The following is an 8,377-nucleotide window of genomic DNA, read 5'->3' on the forward strand; positions in this document are numbered from 1 at the left end:
AGTAGAGCTGCATGGGGCTAAAATGTTGCTTCCATTTGGTACATGGGGCTAAAATGTTGCTTCCATTTGGTACAATGTACAGCAAAATAAAAAATGTCACTGAACACCCCCATCTGAATGCCATTGCTTTAAAAATCCACACACCACTCCCTTCCCCATGGGAGTAGATCAGCATAAGGTTGAACGGAGTTCTTATCCCAACTTGTATCACAGTGCACCTGCTGTTACTCAGCAGAGGAGACCACTGTGTGCATGCTATTTAGCTACCTAGCTGTTCTGATTTCCTTTAATGGCTCTGAATGGTAAGGATCTGCCCAGCTTCCAGTTTTAATGATTACCAACTGCCACACAGAAGAACTGTACAAGAAGGACCTCAATGTCCTTGAAAACTATGATAGTGTGATCACTGACCTTGAGCCAGACATCCTGGAGTGCGAAGTCAAATGGGCCTTAGAAAGCATTACTAACAACAAAGCTAGTGGAGGTGATGGTATCCCAGCTGAGATACTCAAAGTCTTAAAAGATGATCCTGTTAAAGTGCTGCACTCAATATACCAGCAAATTTGGAAAACGCAACAGTGGCCACAGGATTGGGAAAGGTCAGTTATTTAGGTTTTAGATATAGATTGATTATGTATAAGTAGTTATGGGAATTGTTTAAAGACGGTGAAAATGATCAAGATAAAGGTTAAAGAAATTTTTATTATAAGATACAAGTATGTATTATTTCAGAAAACTAATGATAATATTAATAGAAATGTGAAATTATTTAGTACTAGGTATTTAGAGTGTTTTAGATATAGAATGATTATGTAAAAGCATATATGCGAACTGTTGTAATGAATGTGTTAAAGTGGAAAGTGAACGTGAAAAGTGTATTAAGCTAACAAGAAGCTTACCTGATATTTTGTAGATATTAAGAAATGTAAGGATTTAAGGGTATTATTTTAATTTTTTAAAGATAAATAAAATTAACAATAAATTTATTTATTGTTTTTTAGAATGTTTTATTTTGAATGTTTTAGATACAGATACAGAAAGATTATGTAAAAGCAGATATGGGAATTGTTTGAATGAATGTAATGCATATGAAAGTGAAATTAGTATTAGGTATGTCTTTTTAAAGGTATTAAAAAGCTATAAGCAGTAGCATATTAAGGATCTATAAATATATGAGATTGATTAAGCAATATAAAAGGTTTGATTATGGGAATCTATAGATAAAAAAATAAAATGTAAAGAAGTTACAGAATGCTTTTATGATGTAAAGGTAAAATAACCTGATATTTTGCAGATGTCAAGAAATGTATGGATTTAAGGGACTAAATTTAATATGAATTACCTAACTGTATAAGTAGAAATATTAATACAATGTAACAGACTCTGTAGAAATCACTATAAGCGATATCCTTTTTCTTGAATCCCTTCCCTTTCCTTTTCTCTTACCCTCTTACCCTCTTTCCTTCCCTTTTTAATAAAAAAGCCAATATATTTTTTAAAAGGTCAGTTTACATTCCAATCCCAAAGAAAGGCAATGCCAAGGAATGTTCAAACTATTGCACAGTTGCTCTCATTTCACATGCTAGCAAGGTCATGCTCAAGATCCTACAAGCTAGGCTTCAGCAGTACGTGGATAGAGAACTGCCAGAAGTACAAGCTGGGTTTCCAAGGTAGAGGAACTAGAGACCAAATTACCAACATTCACTGGATTATGGAAAAGCAAGCCTTTGATTGTGTGGATCACAACAAACTATATGCAGAGTACATCATGCGGAATGCTGGCCTGGATGAATCACAATCCGGAATAAAGATTGCCGGGGAAAACATCAACAACCTCAGATATGCAGACGATACCACTCTAATGGCAGAAGGGGAAGAGGACTGAAAGAGCCTCTTCCTACAGATGAAGGAGGAGAGTGCAAAAGTTGGCTTGAAACTCAGCATCCAAAAAACTAAGAGCATGGCATCCGGCCCCATCACTCCTTGGCAAATAGAAGGGGAAGTCGTGGAAGCAGTGACAGACTTCATGTTCCTGGGATCCAAGATCACTACAGATGGCGACTGCAGCCATGAAATTAAAAGACGCCTGCTCCTTGGGAGGAAAGCAATGGCAAACCTAGACAGCATAATAAAAAGTAGAGACCTCACTCTGCCAACAAAAGTCCGTATGGTCAAAGCAATGGTATTCCCCCAGTAGTAATGTATGGCTGCAAGAGTTGGACCTTAAGGAAGGCTGAGCACTGAAGAATAGATGCTTTCGAATTATGGTGCTTGAGAAGACTCTTGAGAGTCCCTTGGATTGCAAGGAGATCAAATCAGTCAATCCTAAAAGAAATCAACGCTGACTGTTCCCTGGACGGCCAAATACTGAAGCTGAGGCTCAGATAACTTTGGTCACCAAATGATAAGGGAGCACTCAGTAGAGAAGACCCTGATGCTGGGAAAGATTGAAGGTCAAAGAGTAAGGGAACAGCAAAGGATGAGATGGTTAGACAGTGTTACTGATGCAACGAACATGAAATCGAGCAAACTCCGGAAGACAACAGAAAACAGGAGGGCCTGGTATGATGTGGTCCATGGGGTGCGAAGAGTCGGACTCCACTATGCGACTGAACAACAACTGTGCCAGGGTCCTGGAAAGGATTCCAGTGTAGAAGAGAAATGCCATCTTAATGTTTTTTGGGGAAACAATGTGAAACTGTTTTATTCTGAAGAGCTTTGGGCTAAATTTTATTCTCAGGATTGCTTTTTGTTTTGCATTGTAGATTTATTGTAGATTGTATTGTAAGTCTTTTAACAGAGTAAACTTTTTTAAAAGGGTGCAGCCTCAAAAGCTACATGCACAACCTATTCTTGTTATGTATTGGGATTGAAACATTGCAGGACTGTGCTGCCAGAGACAGGGTGAGCTTGGAGCTGAATAACAATAGACCAACAGGATTCTGGCAGTAACCAATTAAGATGTAAAGTTTTGTAAATAGCCAGTTTGGTGTAGTGGTTAAGTGCGTGGACTCTAATCTGGGAGAACCGGGTTTGATTCCCCACTCCTCCACTTATATCTGGCTGGATGACCTTGGGCAAGCCATAGTTCTGGCACAGCTGTTCTTTAAAAAAGAGCACTTTCTGTCAGAGCTCTCTCAGCCCCACGTACCTCACAGGGTGTCTGTTGTGGGGAGGGGAAGGGAAAGGAGTTTGTAAGCCGCTCTGAGACTCCTTGGGGTAGTGAAGGGCGAGGTATAAATCCAATCTCTTCTTCTTCTTCTGTCGTTGGGAGTGGGGTGTGTTCGGGTGTGGCCATTGCATGCAATATAACTGAGATGAGGCTCTGGTCTATAAATTAGAGCTGATCACTAGTCTGTTCATCCATAGAACCCAATATTTAACAGTGGTGACAAAGGTGGGATCCTGTTGAGGCAGCCCAGCGCCCTCCAGCACCGCACCGCACCGCACACCGAGCTCCAGTGCCAAGTGCATCGCATTGCTACCAGGACACCTTCTGGACTTTGACCCCGCTTACCCAGAGCTTTGGGAAACCTGGGTGGGGCGGCTCAAGTACTACATAGTGTTCCAGGGCATCCAAGACGCAGCCAAGAAGAAGGCTGTCCTGTTCAGTGCCTATGGGATCACAACACTGAGAGTCCAGGGCCTCATCATGCCAATCACTTTGGAAGCGGCCACATACGACAACCTCATCAAGGTGCTCACCGACCATTTCGTGCCTCAACCCACGAAGATGGTGTGCCGCGTGAACTTCTACATGCGTCAACCAAAGTCCAACGAGACAGCCACCGACTTCGTGGCAGACCTTCGCCGGCTGGCCCTCAATTGTGAATTCTCAAATCTCGACGAAGCCCTCCTAGACCGGTTTGTGATAGGCATCAGAGAGGAGAAACTACACCGAAAGCTCATTGGCCAGGAGGACCTCAGGTTAGTAAAAGCGCTACGCGAGGCCACTGCCTTTGAGAAATCCAGGCGAGACCATCAGACCTCCGCTGTGCGCCAGGCCTCCATCCCTTCAGCTTCTGAAGTCTCGGATGATGATGAGGCCCATCAGGTGCGTCACTCAGCTCCCCATAATGCGAGATCTCCCGCTGTTGCCGCTCGCCCAGTGGAGACTGTCGCACACATGCCCTGCACCAGCTGTGGAGAGGCCTGAGAACGCTGTTCCTGCCATTTCAGAGATGTAGCCTGCCAGGCCTGCGGCAAAACCGGCCACATCGCTCATGCTTGCTGCTCCGAAGGAACCTGGAGATGCACCAACATGCACCAGGAGGCAGCGGACCTGCACACCACCACCATTCACCAACAGCAGGTACTGAATTTGCCCCGGGACACCCCAGAGAAAATAAAAGTGACTGTGCTTATTGAGGGAGTGCCCTGCAAGATGGAACTGGACACGGGGTCCTCCATCTCCATCATCTCAGAAGAGACTCTCCGGAGGCTCTGTCCACAAGGGCCCCCCTGCCTCAGACCCGCTGGGTTTACTCTTCAGGACTTTCAAAAGAATGCAGGGACCATTAAGGGGCGGGGCAAATTCCACATGAAATACAGGCAGTTTGAGGGAATGTTAGATTTTTGGGTGGTAGGACGGCTCACCAGCTTGCTTGGACTGTCCTGGTTCGTGACCTTGGGATTCAAGGTAACAGGGGTGCCAGGAATGTGACGAATTCCCTGCCATCTTCAATGGGACCCTCAGCTGATAACACAGGGCCCCCAGTGTCGCTCCAACTTAACCTCAAGGTGTGGCCCATCTGCCTCAAGGCCCAGAGAGTCCCGTTTGCGCTCAAGCCCAAAATTGAGGGGGAGCTGGACTGTATAGTTGTGCAAGGAGTGTTAGAGCTGGTTCCCCACGCCACCTGGGAGATCCCCATCGTAACCCCAATTAAGCCTAATGTCCGCATCTGTGCGGACTATAAATGTATGATCAACAAGGCGCTGACAGACCATGCTTACCCAGTGCCTGTAGTCAGCCATGTCCTAGCGACGTTGGCGGGGGCCAAGGTGTTCGGTAAATTGGACTTGGCCCAAGCATATTAACAACTCCCAGTGGATGAGTCAACCGCTGAGGCACAGACCATTGTCACACACCGCGGCGTGTTCAAAGTCAAGCGGTTACAGTTTGGGGTGAGCGTGGCCCTGGGGATCTTCCAGAATTTGATGGACTCTCTCTTGAAAGACATCCCTGGAGTCCAGCCCTTCTTTGATGATGTATTGATCACCTGGCTACCAACAGACAAGCCGAGAGGATGGTGCAAACTACCAAGGATGCTCTAAAACGGCTCACCCATGGAGATTTGAACCGCCGGCTCGCTGTCTTCCTGTTCGACCACCGAGTGACCCCAAGTGCATCAACTGGCTGCAGCCCCACTGAGCTCTTGGTTGGGCCACTACCTCACGATGCAATTGGATCGCTTGCACCCAGACCATGCCCCGGAAGTGCGCCAGTCTCCAGTGAGTCAGGAGGCCCCCCTGCAGGTTCTTTCCAGTTGACCTTGTCTTCACGTGGAACTATTCCAGCGGTCCCATGTGGGTCCTGGCAAGGGTGACCCGAGTCACCAGACCCCTTTTGTATGAGGTATCAACAGATGGGGGCCAGCTTCTACGCAGACACATAGACCAGCTGCGCTGCTGCCCAAGGAGCCGGACTTGTCCTCAGACGAGGAGGAGGATTGTGGCCCGGAACCATCATCACCACCGATTAAGAGTGAGCCTCCCCCCTCACAGCAGTGGGCAGCTTGAGTGTCGAGAAGAAGGAAGCCCTGTACAGACCACAACGGACCTTCTGGGCACTGTTCCAGCCCTTCAGGACTCCAGAGGGGTCCCCAACTCAGTAAGCCTGTTGCCGGCGCCAGCTCCAGCACCGCAGGAACCACAGTGTTCTCAGAGAGAGCGACGCAAGCCAGCGTACCTCGAGGACTATGCCTGTTAAGGTGCTTTGGAATCTAGGGGGGAGGGGTGTTATGTATTGGGACTGAAACATTGCAAGACTGTGCTGCCAGAGACAGGGTGAGCTTGGAGCCGAATAACAATAGACCAACAGGATTCTGGCAGTATCCAATTAAGTTGTAAAGTTTTGTAAATGACCTATCCTTGGGAGTGGGGTGTGGTTGGGTGTGGCCATTGCATGCAATATAACCGAGCTGAGGCTCTGGTCTACAGTATTGTTCTTGCTGGAATCATTGAATAAAGTAGAGCTGATCGCTAGACTGGGAGTCTGTTCATCCATGGAACCCACTATTTAACAATTTTCATGATTGAAAGAAGTAACTGGTAGGGTGGAGTGAGAATGAAGCTGTTTTTGTCACTGAGACACACCCCTGGAAAATCAAGAATGGGGTAGTCAGGTTCACAGACAATGTTAACACATCCAGAATGGTAAAATCCCAGTCAGATTGCAAGAGTTCAAATAAGAATTCTTAAGAATGAGTGGAAGGACAATAGCCATTGCATTTCAGTAGAAATAAATGCAAACCAATCCACATTCCCCCTTAATTTTTCCTTAACTTAGACATTTCCCTTTAATTTTATACATTTGATAAACTGTAACAAAAAGTGACTGTAACAACTAGGGGAAGAAATCTTAGAGCCCTAGTAGAAAGTTTTGTGTATGCATGGACAGCTTCAAGAGGGAATTAGATAAGCATATGGAGCAGAAGTCCACCAGTGGCTATTAGCCACAAGGTATAGGTAGGAACTGTCAGTCTGGGGCAAGTGATGCTCTGTTCTGTATTCTTGGTGCTTGGGGGGGGCAACAGTGGGAGGGCTCCTAGTGTCCTGGCCCCACTGGTGGACCTCCTGATGGCACTTGGTATTTTTGGCCACTGTGTGACGGAGTATTGGACTAGATGGGCCATTGGCCTGATCCAACATTGGCTTCTCTTATGTTCTTATGTTCTTAGGGTCAACACATTATGCAGAACTTTAATGCCATCTTGATTCTACTTGCACTTCTGGTATACCAGCACAGTCATGACATTATGATAACTGGTGGTCACTCTATCCTACCCTGTTTACTGGACTAGTAGAAAGCAAACCGTTGTGGCACAGTCTACAGCAGAAGCTGAGTGTGTTTCAGCAGCAAGTGCCTGCAGTGAACTTGAATGGATTTTTCATTTGTTGAAGGACTTTGCAATAAGAGAACCTGTACCTGTAGTTATGTTTGAGGACAATTAAGCTTGTATTACTATATGGAAGGGAGAAAGCACCACAGCGAAAAGTAGATCTATTGGTATTAAATGTGCACTAGTGAAAGATCTGTACCAGAAGGGGCTAATAGAGATTGAACATTGTCGCACAGAGGAAATGGTGGCTGACATTTTGACTAAGCCACTGACCAAAGAAAAATTTGAACGTCTTCGTGAAATGTTGAATATGGTTGGTGCAAATGTTAAAGTGAATCAAGAGTGATGTTTGTTGTATGTGCATGTATAATGATTTACATGTTAGACCTTGAGAAGGGGTGTTGGAAATATGTGTGTTGCAAGGTCTAAAGTCAGTCATTATAGGGTTAATCTGCTTATCTTGTGTGCTGTTGTTTAGACTGACCTGGAAGGGAACCTGGCAGAAAACCAATGGAAAGAAAGCCGGGGAAAACTGAAGCCTATTTACTAACAATCATTGGTTAATGCATTCAGGTGATTTCCTTCTAGGGGTCATGAAGAAAGGAAGAATCTCCATTAATCTGTGTGTCTGTTGTTGCAAGCATGCAGTCTTAAATGTTGTTTTGTAGATTTTTCTGTGTGCCGTTCCCTTTAGAAATAAAGATTTTTACATAGAAAGAAAATGACTCCTCTCCAGTGAATATCTAATTATTTTTACCAATTTTCCAACAGCAGGGACATACGCATGGTGGTGCCTGTGAGTGCCCGGCACCCTTCCCAAACAGCCATGCCTCCCCCCTCCCCACCTCTGTGAAGTGCCCACCTGGCTTGCCAGGGGAGGGGTAGCTCATCTTAGCCCACTTGCTGCCATTGTGATTGTAACGCCTGAGCTGCTTCGGGAGGTGTAAGACAAAGTTACTGTCTTTGCTCTCCTCTTGGATTGCCTGCAAAGGCAGAGGAGTGGGTTGTACAAAGAGGATGGGAAGAGAATAGGCCATTAGCACCAGGGGTTAAGGGGCTGCTCAGGGGGTTATTGTCCTGCTGCTGCTACTAGCTAGCCAACAGAACCAGGTTGTGTCTGTAAAACCTCGAGGGGCTCTCCCAGCTTCATTAATGCTTATCAGACATCTTGGATCTTCTGGGGGTAGGCTTTGATTCTGGAGTAATGCACAGCGCTTCAGAGAGAATACAACTCCCAGATACAAATCCTGGCCTTTCTTTATTATTTCCAAATTGTCCCAGGTGCTGCTCCCCCCCCCCCCCCTTTTACCTGCCCA

The sequence above is a fragment of the Gekko japonicus genome, unplaced genomic scaffold (genome assembly GCF_001447785.1).
Source record: "Gekko japonicus isolate JY-2015 unplaced genomic scaffold, Gekko_japonicus_V1.1 scaffold26, whole genome shotgun sequence".
Taxonomy (NCBI): Eukaryota; Metazoa; Chordata; class Lepidosauria; order Squamata; family Gekkonidae; genus Gekko; species Gekko japonicus.